A 22,500-nucleotide genomic window follows, 5' to 3' on the forward strand; every position below is an offset into this window, starting at 1 on the left:
CTATCTTAACCCTCAGTCTCAAAAATGCGCACTCCCGCGAAGTGCTAGTGCTGTCCCGATTCTCACTTTGTTAAGTTAAGGGTCGAGTTTGAACGGTCTACGGCCCTCAGTTTTGAGATTTTCCACGACCACACTTGGCAGTGAGTGCGATCCCAGAATCCCTTGCATGTCATCAGCTAGATCCATTCAGATGGAAGATGGCGGCGAAGGAGGAAAAAAGGAGCCCTACAAAGTTAAGTATTTCCTTGTTAATAGCGATGTAAAACTTACGATAACCATTGTATTAGCTTAGTTTAATGTCACTTTATGGATTTCCGTTTTGGAATCCTAACAACATTGTTGTTGCTAACGAGTGGGGGCTAGAATGACCGTGCTTTCCGACGTGAGGGCTGGCTTGACTGCAGTGTTTAACTTGTTTTGTGTTGCGTAGCAACACTTGTTTTGTGTTGCGTAGCATTACACGTAGGCTGTATCTTGATAAAAACAACTCAACAACGACATTACCACCGAGAATTATGGCATTTCGTAACAACGTTAACAATGTTATAATATAATAATAATAATATGGCTTGACCAGCACGGCTACTGACTATCGATAGTTAGCAACAACAAATGTGTTAGGCTCCAAAACGGAAATCCATAAAATGACATTTAAACTAAGATAATACAATGGTTATCGTAATTTCTACATCTATATTATCAAGGAAATATTTGTAAGGATGCTTTTTTCCTCTTCTTTTGAATTGACAGACTGGATCCGGAGCTTTGGCATATTGCTGCCCCCCACAGTCTGAAGACGTATCTGCCTTTAAGGGCTGTCCCATTTTAAAGTCGCAAGATAGCCCTTAACACTTAGTTTTGAGGGCTACTAAGATTGAGGGTTGAGCTGGAGGGTTAAGATTGAGGGTTAAGAAAAGAATTGGGATTGGGCCCATCACTCCTCTACACTGCTGATCTACACACTGATCTACACAGATTTGCATAGGGATCAAATTAAACATTAAACAAGTTGAAAAAGTAAGAGGTTTAAGAGTGGCTTGGATAATTGGATAATTTGAGTAGAAACACAAGTAGATGAGATAAAAATGAATTGAAAACAGGCCTAATGTAGCAGAAACTCCTGGTCATATAAGGCTGCTGTCAACTGAAATGATCAGTCATGATCATTGTGTGTAACCTACCTGTAGGAAAGATTGAAGGTGTGTGGGGCTGGCAGCTCTTCCTCTCTCTCTCCTCAGTGAAAGTCTATAGCCGACTCCATTGCCTCATGACTGGAATAATACCTGAGGTCGGGACAGAAACAGAGAGAAGATGATTAAGAAGATGATTTGATCAAAGGGGATACATGCAGCATTTTAACATCCACGCATTGCAACATCATTATGTTTGTAACATTGATGAACAAATCAGACTATCACTGAGAAGACAGCCTCTACCAGCCTCAACACTGCAGGGTACTTTACATGGGTTGGATCAGAGCCATAGAGATACAAGAGCTGTGTCATCTCCATTCACTCCAATGGACCCGCTTTCTTTTGACCTCGCAACAGATCCCTGGAAGTAAGGTTCTGAATGAAGCAGCGCTGCAGTAGAGTTGCAGCAGAATGGACCATTTGTGATGTACTTTGAAAGGGGAAGACATTTAAATAATCAAATGATATATTATTATTATTATCAGCTTTATTTTACGCATTCAAAGTCAAACATACTTCCTGGAACTATCCCCTCACACACACACTATAGCTATAGCTATAGTGAGTCACGTGACTATCAAGCATTTTGGACTTCCGTTGCCGCCACTCTCTCTTTAAATCACTCTGGGTTGGATATTGTGGGAAACCTGCTGGTTTGCTTTATGGCACAAAACAGGAAGATAGTGCTGTTCTTCCTGCTGGTTTGCTTTATGGCACAAAACAGGAAGATAGTGCTGTTCTTCCTGCTGGTTTGCTTTATGGCACAAAACAGGAAGATAGTGCTGTTCTTCCTGCTGGTTTGCTTTATGGCACAAAACGGGAAGATAGTGCTGTTCTTCCTGCTGGTTTGCTTTATGGCACAAAACGGGAAGATAGTGCTGTTCTTCCTGCTGGTTTGCTTTATGGCACAAAACGGGAAGATAGTGCTGTTCTTCCTGCTGGTTTGCTTTATGGCACAAAACGGGAAGATAGTGCTGTTCTTCCTGCTGGTTTGCTTTATGGCACAAAACAGGAAGATAGTGCTGTTCTTCCTGCACAAAGAGAGCTAAAGCTTCCAGAAGCCCTGTTCCAAACCCGTCCCTATTGGTCATTTTATACTACCGTCCGACTCCCAAACTCCAAATTCGCAGCTGTTAATTGTATTCACTGTATAGTCCACTGCACACTGCAGAGACATTTCTAGTGAACAGAGAAGGTACCCTAATTTCTCCCATATACTACTGTACCATAATGCAAAGCAGTCGTGTTTACTGGAGGAGAAGGGTGAGGTAGTGTCCGAGTTAACTCGTTTGATCATCCACCATATAGTTCACGATATGATAAACACCACATGGGGAAGAGTCCGAACACAGCAAGAGTATCTCGCAACGTTGGGCGCTGGAATGTTGGGGGTGGGCGGGGAGGTGTCACTATTGATAATCAGGGCTAATACTTCTTCCTGCTCTTCAAAACAAACACATGTGGAGCAACTTCAACATCCTCTACACACAACAGGAAGCAACATGGGAATGTGGTGTGGTCTTAATTTTGTGTAACTCTAGCACTAACAATAGCACACTGGCATGAGATAGAGACTACCAGCTGTGTCCACCATATTTTTTCTTTTCTCTCTCTCTCTCTTTTCAATTATGCCAAGGACCAAGGTATCACCATTAATACAGCAGTTACACTGCATATTGATGTTTAAAAGCTTTAGGAATAGGGATGCACCGATCCAAATTTTTTCACTTCCGATCCGATGAATTTGGATATCTGCCGATACCGATATTATTCCGATACAGATATTTTTCTTGAATATACAGTATAGGCAAAGATTTGGCCAATTAAAGATTTTTTTTTAAATATACCTTGCAAAAAGCAAACAAAACTAAGAAAATATACAAGGCAAAGAAGGATACTATTTTACATGGGCAAATTACAGCCTGTAATTCGCTGGAATTGCAAAAAATAAAATAAAAAAAAGAAATCGGATTCCGATCCGTGAATTATGTCAGTATCGGCACCCGATACCGATATTGGATCGGATCGGCCCCATCCCTATTTAGGAATATGATCTTCCAGTGAGTTCCAAGCATCAATCTAAATGCCTTGGCTTTTTATAGAAGGGCAGAAGGTTCTGTCTGACAGAACATTTACACGCAGCCAAACGCATGATCTCTCCCACTTATGATTTCAAGGTCAGCACACACACACACACACCACTGTGTCCAGACACACACACACACACACACACACACACACACACACACACACACACACCACTGTGTCCAGACACACACACACACACACACACCACTGTGTCCAGACACACACACACACACACACACACACACACCATTGTGTCCAGACACAAGCTTTCACATGCATTCACCCACAGGCGTGCACAAACACTATATACGCTATTTCTCTCTCCCTCTCACCCACCCACACACACACACACACATCAAATTTGAGCAAGTGGTTCTGACAGCGCAGCTCTAACAGCTACTGGACTGTGTGTTGTTTTGTTATGTGAGCAGGTGGGGCAGCAGCATCCACAGCGTTAGCGTCAGTAAACACAGCCTGACCCTCAGCTAATAGATCCATTACAAGACACAGCAGCAGCACACAATAAAAACACATTGTCGTCCGCAAACAGCCCCGACAAACCAGGAAGTGGATCCATTATTCAACACATGAGCGACCCTGTGACCTTTGCTTTGAGCCAATTACTTCCTGGTTTCAATCAAACATAAACGGCCTGCGTCCTTCCTCCGCCTTTCTCCTCGACCTCTCCCATCCCATGTTATCCATCTTTCACCCTGTCCTTCTGTCTCATTGGTCCTCACACACACACTCTCTCACACACACTCTCACACACACACTCTCACACACACACTCTCACACACACACACACACACACACACACACACACACACAGTCTTTTTGATGGTGCCGAGCGGCAGATCGGGCGCTCAGAGGAACCGCTTTCAATAATAAAGGAGGAGCCGGAGCGGGGATGGAGGGATGGAGGGATGGAGGGATGGAGGGATAAAAATGTATTGTGCTCCTCTGAGTGTCCCTGAATGATTTATAACACAAACTGACGCTTGCAGGAGCCTCTGGGAAAGTTGTGGCCGCGGTTCGCCTCCTCCGCTTCCTCGCTCACTCCATCCTGCTCGCTCTCTGCTAGAGGGAGGAGGAGAGGAACGTGTGACCCACCACAGAGAGAGAGAGAGAGAGAGAGAGAGAGGGAGGAGAGGAACGTGTGACCCACCACAGAGAGAGAGAGAGAGAGAGAGAGAGGGGGGGGGGGGAGGAACGTGTGACCCACCACAGAGAGAGGGAGAGAGGGAGGAGAGGAACGTGTGACCCACCACAGAGAGAGAGAGAGAGAGGGAGGGAGGGAGGAGAGGAACGTGTGACCGACCACTGAGAGAGAGAGAGAGAGAGAGAGAGAGAGGGAGGAGAGGAACGTGTGACCCACCACTGAGAGAGAGACAGAGAGAGCGAGAGAGGGAGGGAGGAGAGGAACGTGTGACCCACCACTGAGAGAGACAGAGAGAGCGAGAGAGGGAGGGAGGAGAGGAACGTGTGACCCACCACTGAGAGAGAGAGAGAGAGAGAGAGAGAGAGAGGGAGGGAGGGAGGAGAGGAACGTGTGCCCCACCACAGAGAGAGATAATTTAATGCCTTCATTTGTTGTTCTTTAATAGTAGTACCACAGGGATGACATCTTTTTGTAGGCTTACCGAGAAGTCCCTGCACTTCCTGGTTCTTACCACTGACATATATTAAATATTAGAGGTGCTCCGATCCAGCTAAGCCACGATCCGATTCCGATTCCTGGGTTCACGATCCGATTCTCGATTCCAGCGATTCTCGATTCCAGAATCTAGAATCGATTCTCAATTATGTAGTTTTAGATTGCAATAACACACAAAGGTAAATCTAAGACAAACAATGACAAATGTATTAATGCTGAACTTCAAATTCAACTTCTGACGTTTTACAGTCAGTCAGGGCCTAAATTCATTTTGCAAACTAGAGGGGAATTCCCCCCTTATGTTCTTCAGATAAGATGGATTTATAGACTGGGGGGGATCTGTAGACTTTGGGAAGGATTTATAGACTTTGGGGGGAAGACATTAACCAGAGTTCTTATGTGCAAGAGGTGGTGGTGGCATCGTGGCAGTACACAAATTCCAAGTAAGTCCAAATACTTATAAAAAAAAACATACTACTACTGACTGCCCCAGAGGGAATCCAAACTGCTCACACTGGCATTATTAGTGCCATGCTTTACCCACAGAACCACACAGGAGAGCCAGGAGAGGTGAAGGAAGATAAAGGTCGTCTCTCATCTCTCATGTGTGATTTGACCTTTCCTTTTTAATTCTTCTGTGCTTGTTTATAATGGTTTTGCCTTATTATACATTTGGTCTTTGGTGTGTTATTCTGGTGTACAAGCACTTTGTAACCTTGTTAAGGAAGGTACTATACACAGTTTATTTTATTATATTATCATCATATCAATGTGGTGGACATATCCCACAGTGTAACATCGTAAGGCAGGCCGATGACAGTGGGCAGACACTGACAGTGTTCTGAATAAACACCTGCATCAGGTTAGACAAAAGTGCACTGCATCCAGTGAAAATCACTGACCAGAGAGACTACTAAACGTTAGACACGCTGGATGTTGAGTATATCCAGCCAACGTTAGCTGCGATTAGTTTGATAAATGAAGCAAAGATTGTTGAAAGCACAGCCGCATATTCAGATGGCTGCTAACTTATAAATGGTCTACCAGACAGCATGCTAACGATAGATAGATAGTCAACAGTCTTTTTTAAGATTGCGAGCGGGTAGCCGCTTTCACGACTGTGTTGTTGTCATCATAATACAGTGACGTTGGCGTTGCTAATGCTAACATCGCTAGCTCTAGCCATCGACAGTAAAATACTAACTAGCGATCTCATTCATGCCAGCCAGCTAACGCTAGCTAGCACTGTCTGCTGCAACTGTAGCTTTGTCTCCCGTGTACAAAACCATCATCTGAGACATTTTAATTCCATCTGTTTATGTGACTCTTCATAACAGCTAGTTGGTTGGCTTGTGTTGTGGCGTGTTTACAGAATGGGAGAGGGAGAGCCCTTCCGCTCTTCCTATGACGAGTGGATCACATGCTTTTTTTCAACGGACACAATTGGTTCCGCGGCGCAGTGCTGCCTTCATGTGCAACTCGAAAAGACAAAAGACAACCACAGCATTAAAAATTAGACATTGCCGCCTCCAATACAATACGAAGAAGAATCGATTCTTGGGATTTTGGAATCGATTCAGGATACAATACGAAGAAGAATCGATTCTTGGGAGTTTGGAATCGATCCAGGAATCGTGGCATTAAGAATCGCGATCCTTTCAAGAATAGATTTTTTTTAGCACCCCTATTAAATATGGACAACATGTCAGTCTCCACCTCCTACCGTCCGGTATGTAAGAATAGTGAGGCCAAAATGCCCCAGATTCTGCGCCATTTTGGAACCAGAGTCTGCGCTGTAATGACCGGTGGTGATGGATGGGACCGGAGTGCAGGTCCCCCCCCCGCCCCTCCCCATCTGAAGTCTTCATGTAGCTGCTGGTTCTAATTCGAATAGGTTTTCACTTCTCAAAAGTAACTATGTAGATTCCCACTATGAGGTCAGTTGATCAAAATGACACCTGTATGGAAATCTGATTTTCATTGTTGGAGATTGAGGAGCTGGGGGCCAGCTGGTCATCTCACCTCCTAGCAGCCAGAGACTCCCAGCTGCTATTAGGGAGCAAAGGAAATCTGACATTGATATATCGAAACATTTAAAACCAATTACCTACCCAACAAACAAATATCAAAAGAGTCAAATATTTGGGTTCAACCCTAGAAAAAAAGTAAAGAAAGAGCAACTGAGGTAGCGTGTCACTGAATCTGATGACAAACCAGAGAGTGAGCGTGGTGTATGTTAGGGCTGGGCAATATAATCGATACGGCAATATATTGCGATATTTTATTTCCCGATACTGTATCGATACTTGGACGTCGCCAAGTATCGCAATATTATTTTTATTCTTTTGCAGGCCATGCCATGCCAGGCCTCTGCATCTGGTGATTCCCACCCCTAATCGATACTGTATCGATATTTCCCATATCGATGCAGTAACACTCAACACTCAGTAGTTTTGACTAAATTTGTCCACTAACTTATCAGTATAAAGTGATGTACATATTATTACACTACCTGGGTGGTACACAGTGTGTTGTATCTTTAGCTCTATTATTTAATTTTGAGTAAATTCTGTAGAATATCGCAATATATCGCAATATGTATCGCATCGCAATATATCGTGATACAATCGTGTCGTGACCCAAGTATCGTGATACGTATCGTATCGTGAGATCCTTGCCAATACCCAGCCCTAGTGTGTGTGTGTGTGTGTGTGTGTGTGTGTAGCAAAGAATGGGAGGCAAAGGGTAGGAGGGCAGCTGAGGCACAGCATAGTGAAATCTGTGACAGAGAGAGAGAGAGAGGGTGACAGAGTGACAGAGAGAGAGAGAGGGTGACAGAGAGAGAAAGAGAGAGAGAAGGTGGCAGAGTGACAGAGAGAGAGAGAGGGTGACAGAGAGAGTGACATAGGCTACGTTCACACAGCCATCCTTAGTGCTTGAATCTGACTTGATGCTCACATCTGATTTTTTTTGTGTGGCTGTTCACACAGACTTTTTAAAAGTGGCCCATATCCGACTCCAGTGTGAACAGATCACGGACATGAAGTGACCCGCATGCGCAGAAGAACAACAATAACGTCACACGCAGCACACTGCTGTTCTACGTAAACCCGGAAGAAGACAGCAGTAAACATGGCGGTAGCTGACGATGTTGTTTCATCTGTTGTTCACTGTTTAATTTCAATGCCCGCGTGTTGGTCCTCCCCCTCCCTCCTCCCACCAGCGCAGAATAGTGACAAATGTCGCTCTGGAATGACGTAAAAGTCACATTAAAGTGGTGGACGCTGCCAGGAAATTTTTGGATATTGAAGACATTTCGGGAGATGACTTGACGAAAACGCTTAATGAAGCGTTCGCTTCGGCCTAGACGAAAAGACTGATATGAGTCACTTAAAAGATTAGATTGAAGCACTAAGGATGGCTGTGTGAACGTAGCCATAGAGAGAGAGAGAGAGTGACAGAGAGGGAGAGAGAGAGAGAACATGTGATACTTGCTGAAACAGTAAAGGCCAAGAAAAGAGATGAAAGAGGGAGAGGGAGACAGAGAGATGGAAGAAGAGCGTGGGTGGAGTCAAAGCCGAAGATGATCCATTTGACAGCTCTCTCTCTCTCTTTGTAATATTATTAAGCTGCTTATCACAGCCTGTCTGATCTGGTAGGAGCAAATACAGCACGCTCGCCGCTGGGTGCTTCACAACCCACAACCATTTGCAGAGAATGGGAGACAGAGAGAGACTAGTGTCTTAGAACAGACGAGTTGGCTTCCGCAATTTTCAAATGCTTCCGCCATACCGTCTGTACTTCGTGGGGGAGAATCATGCACCAACCGGAATGGGAAGTAGAAAGGCGGGTCTTCCGCTCATTAGTCCAATCAGAATCCAATATGCCGCATTTTTCGTGGACACACGTGTCGTGATTGGTCGGATTCCGTCGAACTTCTTTCCTGTCTGAAGGTTTTTTTCCCAACTTCCTTGTGCATGTTCTGGGGGTGTAACGTACAGACTGTGTATAGCTGCATTCGCCGGATGTAGATGAGACAGTCTGTTTTAAGAGACTAGAGAGAGACCAATGTGAGGACCAATTTGATTTTGATTTTTTTTACATAGGGAGTTTAAACAATTTTGGCTGCTCCTCAATTTTTCTAGGGCCAGTTTTTTGTGTGTGCGTGTGTGTGTGTGTGTGTGTGTGTGTGTGAGTGTGTGTGTGAGTGTGTGTGTGTGTGTGAGTGTGTGTGTGTGTGTGTGTGTGTGTGTGTGTGTGTGTGTGTGTGTGTGTGTGTGTGCGTGTATGTTGACATTGTTTGATCATTTAACCTTTATCACCAGTTTGAGTTCCTTCCAGGAATATCCGTATCTGTGTGTGTGTGTGTGTGTGTGTGTGTGTGTGTGTGTGTGTGTGTGTGTGCGTGTATGTTGACATTGTTTGATCATTTAACCTTTATCACCAGTTCGAGTTCCTTCCAGGAATATCCGTATCTGTGTGTGTGTGTGTGTGTGTGTGTGTGTGTGTGTGTGTGTGGCCCCACCACTGACATTCTGACAAGGTCGTGTGTTGGCCAACGATCAAAGTCCTGATATCCAACTCCTACTTTGTGCTCCTCCTGTTACATGACACACACTGCGATATATGAATCATAAATCCTGAGTTACAACAAGTCATCGCTGAACAATATTCCAGCTACAGTTTGGCCTGGCTCAACCTCAATATATACGTACTGTAATCATCAACTGTATCGCATTTCTGTTCAAAACAATCTAATAAGACCGCTAATGTAGGGCTTGGTCAAACAATTCAAGCTACATGTGATATTAAGGTGTCAAACACAGAGTTGAGCCAAAACCCTTTTCTCCCCCCAGGCAAACTCACATATGAGTTCATGAACAGTCAACCAACAACACTGGATATATCCATTAGGGCTGCAATATACAGTAAGGACAAACAAATAGAACCGTGATTATTTCACAGAATGTTGCATTTATTATTTAAACGGCCATCTGATCTCAACTTAAGCAATTAACTGCAGCCTCTGCCATTTGAAAATTGCACAAGTGTGTTTTGCCCTTGAGCAAGGCACTTACCCCACCCACCCCCCACCCACCCCCCAGCTGTTTCAGTGGAGCTGCTCAGTAGCTGACAGCAGACGATGTGATATGTGTGGTGCACTGGGCCGTTCAGATCAACTGGCATGTCTGACTCTTCCGGCACATTCTCCACCTTATCACACACTGTACATACGCTCCTTACCGGAATTCTTACTCTCTGCTCTGCGTTGTACTTTTGAGTGCTATCTTTACCTGAAGGTAATCTCTGATATTGTATTGTATGTTTATTGTATGTATGTATATTGTATGTTTAATAAGGAATATGCTATTTGCACCTGTATGTCAAATACGTCGAATTTAAAATGTTTAAGCACGTCTAATGTATGCACATGACATGTGCACCTATGTGCAGTGAATATGTCTCGGACTTGTCCTATCACTATACTGCCTTATTGCTTGTTGTGTCTTTTGTTGTTTTTGCACTCATATGCCCTGTTATATTTGTACTATGTTGTAAACGGAGTCCACAGCACAAGAATTTCACACGTGATACTTGTACCATGGAGTGACAATAAAAATCTTGAATCTTGATAACAAGAGTCAGAGATTAAAAAAAAAGAGAAGAAAGATGGACTTCTGATGAGTCATAGGTAGGTGTGTTAAAAAAAGCGTCATAGATAAATATCGCTTAAAATACAGCTGAAACGACCAGCTGTGAGGTGATTTCCACAATACGCTGAACTCTCCCTGGATGAAAATAAACCAATGCAGGAGAGTGAGTGAGAGAGAGAAGGTGAACTTGACTGAAGTGTTCAGGCATGTGAGAGAAGGTGTGTGAAGGATGTGGAAGGTTGGGCAAAGTAATGCCTTGGATTGTCACTGTGGATTAACTAAAAAAAAAAAAAAAAAATGGGAGAAAAAAGAAAAGAAAAGAAACGAAGCCAGGGAGATAGAAAGAAACATTATGTCCCGATCATCCTGCCAGGACGGCATGGTGTGGATTTTTATAGCAGTGACTGAGTGACTCATTTTCACAGAGTGGAGAATACACCAGACAGACAGACAGACAGACAGACAGACAGACAGACAGACAGACAGACACACACACACACACACACACACACACACAGTGAAGCAGGATTTGGAGACTTTGGGGCGGCTCTCATTTCAAGAGCTTAGTGATACTGTTGAGACATGCGTGCCATGCATACATACAAACACTCACTAGTCGTGTTTCCATTACCCTCAGAAATGCGCAAAATCTAAATATCGCAATAGAAATTGGGTAATGGAAACACGTAAATTTCGAAAAACCTCCCAAATATCGCAAAACGTTTTTGCGCTCTCATGAGGTGGTTTTTCAGACGTGTCGATATAGCAGTTTATCGCAAAAGTGTAATGGAAACAGTTTTTTCGCATTAGCACGTCATGTGACCCATTCTGCTTTGGAAAAGCAGCGAAAAATGAGGAAGAAACGGTTCGATAAGCCGTGGCAAAACCTCCGCAGCAATGGAAAACTTTGAAGCAACGCTAGCAGAAAGACGAGTGTTATGCAAATATATAAAATAGATAATGTTTAATGGCAGAAATCGGTCCATGGTGACAGGCTGCCTGTGTGCGCGCATTTGGCACAGCGCGAGATAAGGGGATGAAAAGCAAGCACACACCGGTGCGGTGCGTGCTCCTGACTGAAGTGAATACAGTGACTGTGAGTAATACATTACACACGTTTCAGGTGCAGTGTTATAATTATAATAGCTACACAACATTGTGATTATTGACCAAATCAGCCTTTTCCCCCCTCCATCTCTAAATCGGACCAGTTGTAGGCTATTAGGCTATTAGGCTTTTTTCCTCTGCCTGTCGCGCTCACTGCATTCACCGCAGCCAGCAACATTTTGCGACTCATTTTATTTTGAATTGATAATCAGGCTCGTTTATATGCGTTGTAACTTCATGTTGTGATTTGCATTGACCATTGGTTGGATTTGAGCATGCAGGGGACGGGATATGGGGCAGATCCACTGTGGCAGGCAGCTGCTGGTAGGCTAATGGGAATTGCGTTCAGGTGTGCGCTCCGTCAGACCAAAACTCAACTTCAATGGAAACGCCTACAAGTCGCAATTGTACATTGTCGAAGTTGTAGAAATATCGCAATTATTTTGCGAAAAACTGTAATGGAAACACAGCTACTGACACACAAACAAAGCAAAGAGCGTTAAGATGAGCATTTAGGTGAATGCCAACATCCATCATGTGGCTGTTGGTGGATTGAGGGACAAACACGAGACTAATAAGTGGCCGATCATATCCAGCAACATCAAAACCCTGCCTGGAGGACAACTCTAAATCTCCACTTTCTGTGTCATTTCCCACATTGCCTTAAGGGCATAACATCACTGAATCTCACGGCGGCCGCTCACTTCCATGGTGGATGTTCTTGCTTCTGACCAGTGCTTCATCTCAACCAGTCTGGAGATGAAGCCGTGACCACAGATCAGTTTACTGTATGTGCTTTTCCAATCCTCATTTGAACCATCACAATCATAATGTGATGAAATCATGACTATTAAATGGAAATGTCTCACAAATGATATCTGAAATTAGGCGAATGAATGAATGAATGAATGAATGAATGAATGAATGATTTTATTTTCGTGTCATGCCACTTTGTGGCCCATCCCATATGGGATTATATGACACCTCAAATGACACAATTAAACACTACACATGGGTATGTTTAGTGCTGGAACGATGTGAACCCCTGTGCGCCACCGGTGGAGAAACGGGGAACAGATGGTTTAGTATGGGCTGATATATGTGCCACCTCAAATTGAATTCGAATTGCTCAACTTGAATTCGAAATTTTTCATTTTGAATTTGAATTGCTCTTTTTGAATTCGAATTTTTTCATTTTGAAATTGAATTGCTTTATTTGAATTCAAATTTTTTCATTTTGAAATTGAATTGCTCTATTTGAATTTGAATTGCTCTATTTGAATTCGAATTTTTTCATTTTGAAATTGAATTGCTTTTTTATTTTGAAATTTTTAAACTGAATCTGAATAGCATAATTTTAAACTGAATTTATTTGCTTTGAAATTATTCAGTTTCCACATTCCTATTTCAAAATTCAATTCAAAATTTTCAGAATCTTGTGTTCAAAAATTTCAACATGTGTGTCCGCCATCCGGGTACTCAATGACGAAGAGGAGGAAGGAGGAAGAGCAATCGAGCGCAGATTGACCGAACTCCTTTTTGGCAGAGCACATGTCTCTCCAACCGGGCGAACACCCAGGTAATAATTGAAAATTTGTTTGGTCATACTTTAACATGCAGTTCAATGTGATAAACTAACATCAATTTGATGAGCCTATTTAACACATTCACTGCCAGCCTTTTTTTTTTTTTACTGTAGGTAGGTTCTGCCAGAGGGTTTTTTTGAGGATTCTGGCTCATTTTACAAGAGCCGAGGATTATTTTCTGCTTGGAGTTTGTGAACACAAAGTTCACAAAAGTACTAATAGAATGTGTGCTTTCTCTGTCTAAAATAGTTAGTTTGTAGAGTTAGTAGTTATGTAGATATTAGCCGTTGAGTACAGCATGGTTTCAGCGTCTGAGAGTGAAAGCTGAGATAATCGCAGTTTTGTGAAATTCAATCAAACAGGCAGAACAGTCACTTTAACCATTTATTTTTGGCATCAGTGAGAGATCAGACATCTAAACAATATAGTTCTGAACGCCCTTTCCTTCAAACTCCTCCCTCCGTGGGCGTGTCTGGTGGCTTTCAGCCTGCGTTTGTCACAAGCGAGTGTTCTGCTGCTGCGAGTTTGAGCAGCCTCCCTCCCTGGCAGCGAGTGTGGATAGGGCTCACTTGTTTCTTGGGTTTGAGAGCTTTGATGAAGCTTTGTGCGATTCTAGGCTTTATGCTGCGTGTTTCAAACTGTGTTTTCCACCCAGTCTATTTTTGGAATCCCCCACCGCCAGCTCCCAGCGCGATAATGCGCGAAAGTGAAAGCGTTTTCGCCAATCCATTTTACAGTAGAGAATGGTTTCCTCGCGCGTTACCCTACAGTTTTGGCTCTGCTTTTCCTAGTGTGGAGAGCACTGTCGCCACTTAGTGGGTCCGTGGAATGGGTTGTACACGTTCGCTGACTCCAATATTTTTATAGGAGACGGGGGGAGCGTTGATCCACGCCCGACCGTCAAAAAAAAAATTTTTTTTTTTAAGACGAGATATCTCGTCTTTGGCAGTCAACGGTTGGATTCTGTAAGACGAGATATCTCGTCATTGGCAGTGAACGTGTTAACATGTGAATGCTGTGAGTGCTCTGACAAATCGTTCCTTGACCAGCGTGATGCAGAACGAGAGGAATGGTTTCTGTGCCGTTTCTTGAGGTTTAAACTTGGTGCAAATTTCCAAAACACCTCATCCCATGTCAGTAGCTGCAACGGTGCGTTCCCTCAACTTTCTCTGAGAAAGCAAACATGGTGTTTTTCAGCATCGCCCTCCTTCACAGTCATAGAGTGACACGTGGCAGCTGCCCACGACAGCCACTACAGTCATCTTGTGTCGGCTGGCCAGCAGCTCTGTGCAACTCAAACATCGGAGGTGGAAATGTAGGCTGTTGCTCAAGGACACTTCAACAATCGTTGCTGAACGATGGGAGAGCATTTCCTTCCACTTTCCCCACCAAAATCTTCCCAGCTGGTGGGGAGATTCAAACCGGCAACGTTTCGATCACAAGCCCGCTTCACGTCTAATTACAAATAGTTCATGCGTTGTTAGGGACCTGTAAAATAACCTAGGCTCGCCCGCTGCATGGCCTCACCCGTAGCTCATCCTCGCCTGTCCCTCCAGAGTGAACCACACATCCAGAGGGGTCAGTGTGGGTCGGTCCCTCCAGAGAGTGAACCACACATTCAGAGGGGTCAGTGTGTCAGTCCCTCCAGAGAGTGAACCACACATTCAGAGGGGTCAGTGTGTCAGTCCCTCCAGAGAGTGAACCACACATTCAGAGGGGTCAGTGTGTCAGTCCCTCCAGAGTCAAGCCTGGAGTTGTCTCTATTAGAGCCATTCATCCTCTCTGGCAACTGTCAGTGCTTCAGTGGAGCCGTTTTTAACTCACACACTGTCAATAGTCTGTGTGGTCTACTGTCTTTACGTTCTGCAAACACACACACACACTCCCTCCCTCACCCCTGCACATACAAAACACAAACACACACACTCACTTCCTCCCTCACCCCTGCACATACAAAACACAAACACACACACAGAATAAGACAAACAAACAAGCTAAGTGCAACTGGGCTGGTAACTTATTCAACAGTCCCTCAGTCACTTTTACACATCAGAGGAAGTTGGGGAGGGGAGTGGTCATGGGTACCACTCAATCAATAGTTTATGCATGCACGCGCGTGCACGCACACAGACAGAGACAGACAGACAGACAGACACACACACACACACACACACACACACACACACGCGCGCACACACACACACACTTTGACGTTGCAAACTTGTCCTGGTGAGTGCATGGGTTGCTGGTTGGAGATTTTTTATGTAGTGTTTGGGTGTTTGGGGGGGGTGAAGGTTCAGATGTCTGATTCACCTGATGATCTGGCCCATGGTTGGGAATGGGAGGGGGAGAAACATGGTTATAGACAGATAGAAAGAGTGAGCATCCTAGACAGTGAGAGAAACATGGTTACAGACAGATAGAAAGAGTGAGCATCCTAGACAGAGAGAGAAACAGGGTTACAGACAGATAGAAAGAGTGAGCATCCTAGACAGAGAGAGAAACAGGGTTACAGACAGATAGAAAGAGTGAGCATCCTAGACAGAGAGAGAAACAGGGTTACAGACAGATAGAAAGAGGGAGCATCCTAGACAGTGAGAGAAACAGGCTTACAGACAGATAGAAAGAGTGAGCATCCTAGACAGAGAGAGAAACAGGGTTACAGACAGATAGAAACAGTGAACATCCTAGACAGTGAGAGAAACAGGCTTACAGACAGATAGAAAGAGTGAGCATCCTAAACAGAAAGAGAAACATGGTTACAGACAGATAGAAAGAGTGAGCATCCTAGACAGTGAGAGAAACAGGGTTACAGACAGATAGAAAGAGTGAACATCCTAGACAGTGAGAGAAACAGGGTTACAGACAGATAGAAAGAGTGAGCATCCTAGACAGAGAGAGAAACAGGCTTACAGACAGATAGAAAGAGTGAGCATCCTAAACAGAAAGAGAAACATGGTTACAGACAGATAGAAAGAGTGAGCATCCTAGACAGTGAGAGAAACAGGGTTACAGACAGATAGAAAGAGTGAACATCCTAGACAGTGAGAGAAACAGGGTTACAGACAGATAGAAAGAGTGAGCATCCTAGACAGTGAGAGAAACAGGGTTACAGACAGATAGAAAGAGTGAGCATCCTAGACAGAAAGAGAAACATGGTTACAGACAGATAGAAAGAGTGAGCATCCTAGACAGTGAGAGAAACAGGGTTACAGACAGATAGAAAGAGTGAGCATCCTAGACAGAAAGAGAAACATGGTTACAGACAGATAGAAAGAGTGAGCATCCTAGACAGTGAGAGAAACAGGGTTACAGACAGATAGAAAGAGTGAGCATCCTAGACAGAAAGAGAAACATGGTTACAGACAGATAGAAAGAGTGAGCATCCTAGACAGTGAGAGAAACAGGGTTACAGACAGATAGAAAGAGTGAGCATCCTAGACAGTGAGAGAAACAGGGTTACAGACAGATAGAAAGAGTGAGCATCCTAGACAGTGAGAGAAACAGGGTTACAGACAGATAGAAAGAGTGAGCATCCTAGACAGAGAGAGAAACAGAGAGAGGAGGAGACAGAGGCAGTTGGAGAGATTCGCTCGAGGAGAATGGCAGATCTGACTCTTTCTGCATGCTCTTCTCACAGCGAAGCAGCAAAGAGAGGTGAGACATTCCAGGCAGGACATGACTTCATTTGTGGCCAGGACACAGACATGGAAATGAATAGGATACATTCTTCTCCTAGGTGAGAAGCTTGGCAGCGTAGATATGGCTGAGAAGGAGCCAACAACCAGCCAAACCTCTGACTTTCTTACATCAAGACGGCGGTGGATGTTTTGAAAGCACCGCCACAAATTGGAAAAGCAGCAAACATACAAGCACTGATTGTAATACACCTAGTTGGAAAATCATCATCACAGTTTGAGTTTTTCCACTCGCGTCAAGTTTTGTCAGACAGGTTCTTTGATTTCCCACTCATTCAAACCTTTCAATCAAACCTTTGATTCTGCTTCTTGTGGGATGTGTGCCGACAGGTGGCCATGTCTTCTTCAAACCAACTACCTTGCCGGGGCTCATCAGTGTATCACATCATTTACAATGCATGTTATCCACCGTGACATGTGTGTAACACTTGATTCTGTCTGAATGTGGGACTTTCCTAACTTTATTCCTCCCTGCCAGTGTTTTTGGTCAAACTGAAAAAAAAAGACAACCCCAGTGGGCTCCACACAGTAGCAACTCATTATTTTAAAAGCACGACTCCACCAGCACCACCTCCTCTAAGCTGACTCACTGAAAACACACACACACACACACCCGCGCGCACACACACACACACACACACACGCGCACACACACACACACACACACACACACACACACACACACACCCGCGCACACACCCGCGCGCACACACACACACACACACACACACACACATACGCGTGGGATTTCATGCAAATTATGTCATTCAATCAACTTTGGCCGATTTGGAGTATGTGTGTGTGTGTGTGTGTGTGTGTGTGTGTGTGCGTGTGTGTGTGTGTAGTTGTGTACACGTGCATGCGTGCGACTGCATGTGTGTCTTTGCTTCAGCAACAATGACTTAGTCATTTTTCTACAGGAGTTGGGATATATATTTTTTAAACATGCGTTGTGGTTCACCTCAGGGCTTGTGCTAAGCTAGATCTTCCCTTTGTGACTGTGAGCAGGTGACCTCCCTCTCCCCTCTCCCACTGTGAAAACAAACAGGGCCAGATGCAGGGCAACGCTAGCAAATCTAAGTGCACGTTCACACCATACGCCAAAGCAACACCAACGCCACGTCAAAGCCACGCTGATCCGATAGTTTCAGCTTCTGTTCTATTTCCCAAGCGTGCCGCGCGCTGATCCCGAGCTGCCAGGCAGGCAATCAATGCAATTTGTGAGGGGTGGGAGGGGCCTGTGAGGGGTGGGAGGGGCCAGAGCAGCAGCTTCGAGCCGGCCACTGAGGAAAAGAGACTCAGATCAGCTTGAGTCTGCTTCAAGCTTCAGTTCAGCATGGCTTTAACGTATGGTGTGTTCGGCCCCTAAAGCTCTGCTCCTAGAGTCTATCACTTTCACAGATTCTCTCTCTCTCTCTCTCTCTCTCTCTCACACACACACGCCAATATGGGAAAATCGAGTGTGCATACAGTGTGTGTGTGTGTGTGTGTGTGTGTGTGTGTGTGTGTGTGTGTGTGTGTGTGTGTGTGTGTGTGTGTGTGTGTGTGTGTGTGTGTGTGCGTGCGTGTGTGTACTGTACAGTACATCTTGTACTGTACAAGGAATGACAGAACACAAACTGACACAGACTCATCCACGGCACCGGGATGTCAATTTTGGACGGGCCAAAGTAATTTTGGCTGGGCTGTTTAATGACAGAATAGCCTACTCTTTGCACTCATTTGATTTCCAACTGCAACAGTTTGTATTTAGCATTACAAGCGGCACAGGCAGGCATATTACTGAAATCATGCAAGAATAAAGCAGTATCCATCATGTTGGTTGTTAGCTGGTTCAATAAGAAAAAACTGTTGAGAATCTAGTCTGTTTATAAAATGGCCATGCTGAGCAGAACAAGGTCAATGGAAGAAAGAATGACCATGTGCATTACGCACGCACTGTGTGCATATCGCTCCTACAGACTTCCACAACCAACTGCATAAAAGTCCATCTTCCAGGACATCACCCTTCCAGTGGGTGTGGACATCCACTCTACAGGGCAAACCCTCTGACCCAGAGGCTTATTAGTGGTCAGACAGGTAGACTCTGCCTTCCCAGAATGCACTGTGTGTGTGTGTGTGTGTGTGTGTGTGTGTGTGTGTGTGTGTGTGTGTGTGTGTGTGTGTGTGTGTGTGTGTGTGTGTGTGTGTGTGTGTGTGTGTGTGTGTGTGTGTGTGGTCGGTCAGACGAGCTGCAGCGAGACGCTTCCTATGTGTGCTAGGGGCATCACATGACGCGGGTCATATACAACAGTACCTGCTGCCGCTGATGTGTTTATCTGTACACTCACACCACCATTGTGTAGCTTTCAATATACAACACTGCTCCCAACGGCAGAAAACTAATGGACAGACAGACAGACAGACAGACAGACAGACAGACAGACAGACAGACAGACAGACAGACAGACACATACAGTCAATATGTGCTGCAACATACATACTGTAACAGTGCAGCCTACACAGAGAGGGAGCGAGTTCACTTCGTTGAAACCACACGGCCACACCCCCCCAAAATAAGCAGCTGCTGAACTTTTCACCACGCCACCGTTGTCTCTGTGAGCCTGAACATTTTACAACATATTGTAATGATGATCTATCACATGGGGAAATGACGGCTCACAAGTGCTACATTGTTTCTTTGTTCTACAGCAAATAGCCCATCAAGATGGCCTCCGCAAAGCACAACTCTAAACTTAACACCAATCAACTTGGCTCATCTTAAAGCCCCTTTGATGTGCAACAGCTGTGTGGGGTTGATAATCAAGGAAAGACACAGCAACTAGGTGCAAGGAACTGAAGTGTGATCTATGTCGCAATAACAATGAATACATCTCAAGCTGCACTCGGGCACAACTTTTATGTACTGATCTAAACCACAAAGTGAGGCTACAAATACTAATCGAGACCCCATAGATTCGCCATAGCTGCACAAATTAAATCCTGCTGTTGGGTACAGGTAGACACTTTGCCCACAGGAAGTAGCAAGCGAAACTTAGCCTAATGTTAATTTTCTTTGGTGCAAGTAACCAAGTAGGATCATTGGAGACTTGTAGCAGTGCCTCACGCTAAAAACACGATCCCCACACTAGATTACCTGCACCATCTTTTATTGAAGATGGCACATCACTAACACACCGATAAAGTCTTAGGGCCAAAATGTCTGTGTCCTTGTTCCTCCCCTGTGTTGTCTTCAGTACAAGATTATAGTGCAAATCACTGCTACAAACTACAAAATTATCTTTATTGAAATCAATCAATGAATTTATTGTTTTCTGGTGGGTCTATTCAAAAGACAACGCGACACAGCACTGATTGTGGAGCTCTAACGTTACTGCACCCTTGACTTGCAGCGTGCTCTGGTGGACCTGTTGTGTCTGCTGCTGGCTAAAGGTGCTCTTATACTCGAGCAAAGCTCCGTGGGGGTGGGGCCCCGCGAGTCTCCGTGAGTCACCGTGCAGACCTCGCGCTGGGGGTGATGCCATTATACTCAGAAAGTGATCAGCATGTATTGTACAATGGTGAGAACAGCCCGTGAAAAGTTGCAATGAAACTCTGTGCAGTACTGAGTGCGCTTTCACTCTCAAACGACCGCACATCAGCACATGAAGGACTCACCAAACTTGTTTTTTTACTGAAAGCCGTTTTTACTTCTCAGCCCTGATAGCCTACTCTGTGCTGCTTTTAATCTCTCTCAATAATGCTCTCAACACAACACATTTACTTGGTGAAATGACTAAAAAACGAACAGTTGCTAATCTAAGTTTATAGCCTACCACATGGGTCAAGAAATGTGGCGAAAACACAGCTCAGTGTTCAGGGTTCAGTGGCTCGAAAGCGGACATGTTTGGAGAGAAGCCGTGCGCTGCTCGCGCTGTGAGGAAAAAAATGTCGCACCGTGTGACTGCCCGACGGAGCTAGCGAATAACCACGCCCAACAAATTTACGTCATTTGACGCGCCCGCCCCTCGCTCCACCCACGCGCCCTTCACAGCAGGGTGAGCATAATTCCCCCTTAATGGGTGAAGGGCAGGGTTGGTGACTGGAGGGCTGGGTAATCAGGGGGTTAACAGGGTGTCATCTGTGAGGCATTGGGGCCACCGACAAGTGAAATTCATAAAGCTGACCTGGGGTCACTGGGTTCATCAGAGGCTAGCTAAGCTGACAGTCAACATCTCTACACTTTCTCAGTGTTATAATAGCCACTTTAAATGCTACAATGAATGAATGAATGAATGAATGAATGAATGAATGAATGAATGAATAAAAGTTTTATTTACGTGTCAGGACAAATTGCATGACCCATCCCACATGGGATTATCAGTAGGGGTGGGGGGAAAAATCGATACACCACAGTATCGCGATATTTTGCCTGACGATACTGTATCGATATTTGGACGCCAAGTATCGATATTGCAAGCAAATAATTTTTTTTTTTTTTTTTTTTGCTTGCAATATCGGGCCTGGCATGGCCCGGTGGCCATGCCAGGCCACCGGGCTACTATACACTTTAGTTCCAAGGCCAGCACTAAACAAATTGTAGCATATTTTCATTTTGTTTTAAAAGTAACAGTTGTGTCATAACAGTAATTTACAAATTCCCCACTTACTGAATGGGCTGGGCTGCACAAGATGTTTTGTGTAAGTGAAGTGAAGTTGCAAAAACTACATAAGTACAGTAGTCCACACACACACATCCAGTTAAGGTGGACTGTAAGTAGACTGTAACAAACAGTTCAGTTTGTCAGGTGCATGCAACTATGACATGACTTTATGAAAGTTGTTGGTCTGTCTACTTGACAATGTTGCTGCAATAAAATGGTTGAAGTCAGATGGACAGACTGAAAAAAATTTCTTATATAAACCAGATGTTGACAAAGTTTTCCTTTGGGGACATCATTTGCAGTTGAAAAAGTAAGAAATCGCAATATATCGAGATATCGCAATATTCAATATATCGCAATATCGATATATCGCAATATCGAAAATATCGCAGTATTGCAATACTATCGTATCGTGACTCAAGTATCGTTTCAGTATCGTATCGTGGGCATCTGGTGATTCCCACCCCTAATTATCAGACACATCAACATAAGGTAATTAACAATACGATTCCGGTGCATACTCCATCAGACAGCGAAACAGTACACTCAGGAAATGGACAGCAGAACACACAAATTTAACTACAATATGTAGTAAGTCAAATATATGAATTATCTATCATAGGTCATCTTTCTCCTCCTATCCCACGCATATGAGCAGGTTGGATTCTGTTGACATTTAGCGGGTGGCAAATTATGGAGTATATGTGCCCGTCACCACATCAGGTCTCTACACCATAAGCAAAACATATTCCTGTATATTTATGATTCTAGAGAAATACAGTGGGACAATAAAAACACACACTGAAAGAATGAAATATGTGAAATACGACGTGCATACGTCATACAGTATGCATACATAGTGTAAGAGTAACTG

At 44.3% G+C, this 22,500-nt stretch overlaps 1 protein-coding gene across 2 annotated transcripts in view; it reads right to left on the minus strand.

Moving 5' to 3' along the window:
* taok3a (TAO kinase 3a) overlaps positions 1–22,500 on the minus strand; it is a 115,995-nt gene that overhangs the window by 70,661 nt on the left and 22,834 nt on the right. For both annotated transcript variants that reach the window (XM_083644592.1, XM_083644593.1), the window contains exon 2: positions 1,182–1,283. The gene's annotated coding sequence lies outside the window, so the exon portion shown is untranslated. The remainder of the gene's footprint in view (positions 1–1,181; positions 1,284–22,500) is intronic.

The sequence above is a fragment of the Poromitra crassiceps genome, assembly GCF_964638095.1.
Source record: "Poromitra crassiceps genome assembly, chromosome: 10".
Classification (NCBI taxonomy): Eukaryota; Metazoa; Chordata; class Actinopteri; order Beryciformes; family Melamphaidae; genus Poromitra; species Poromitra crassiceps.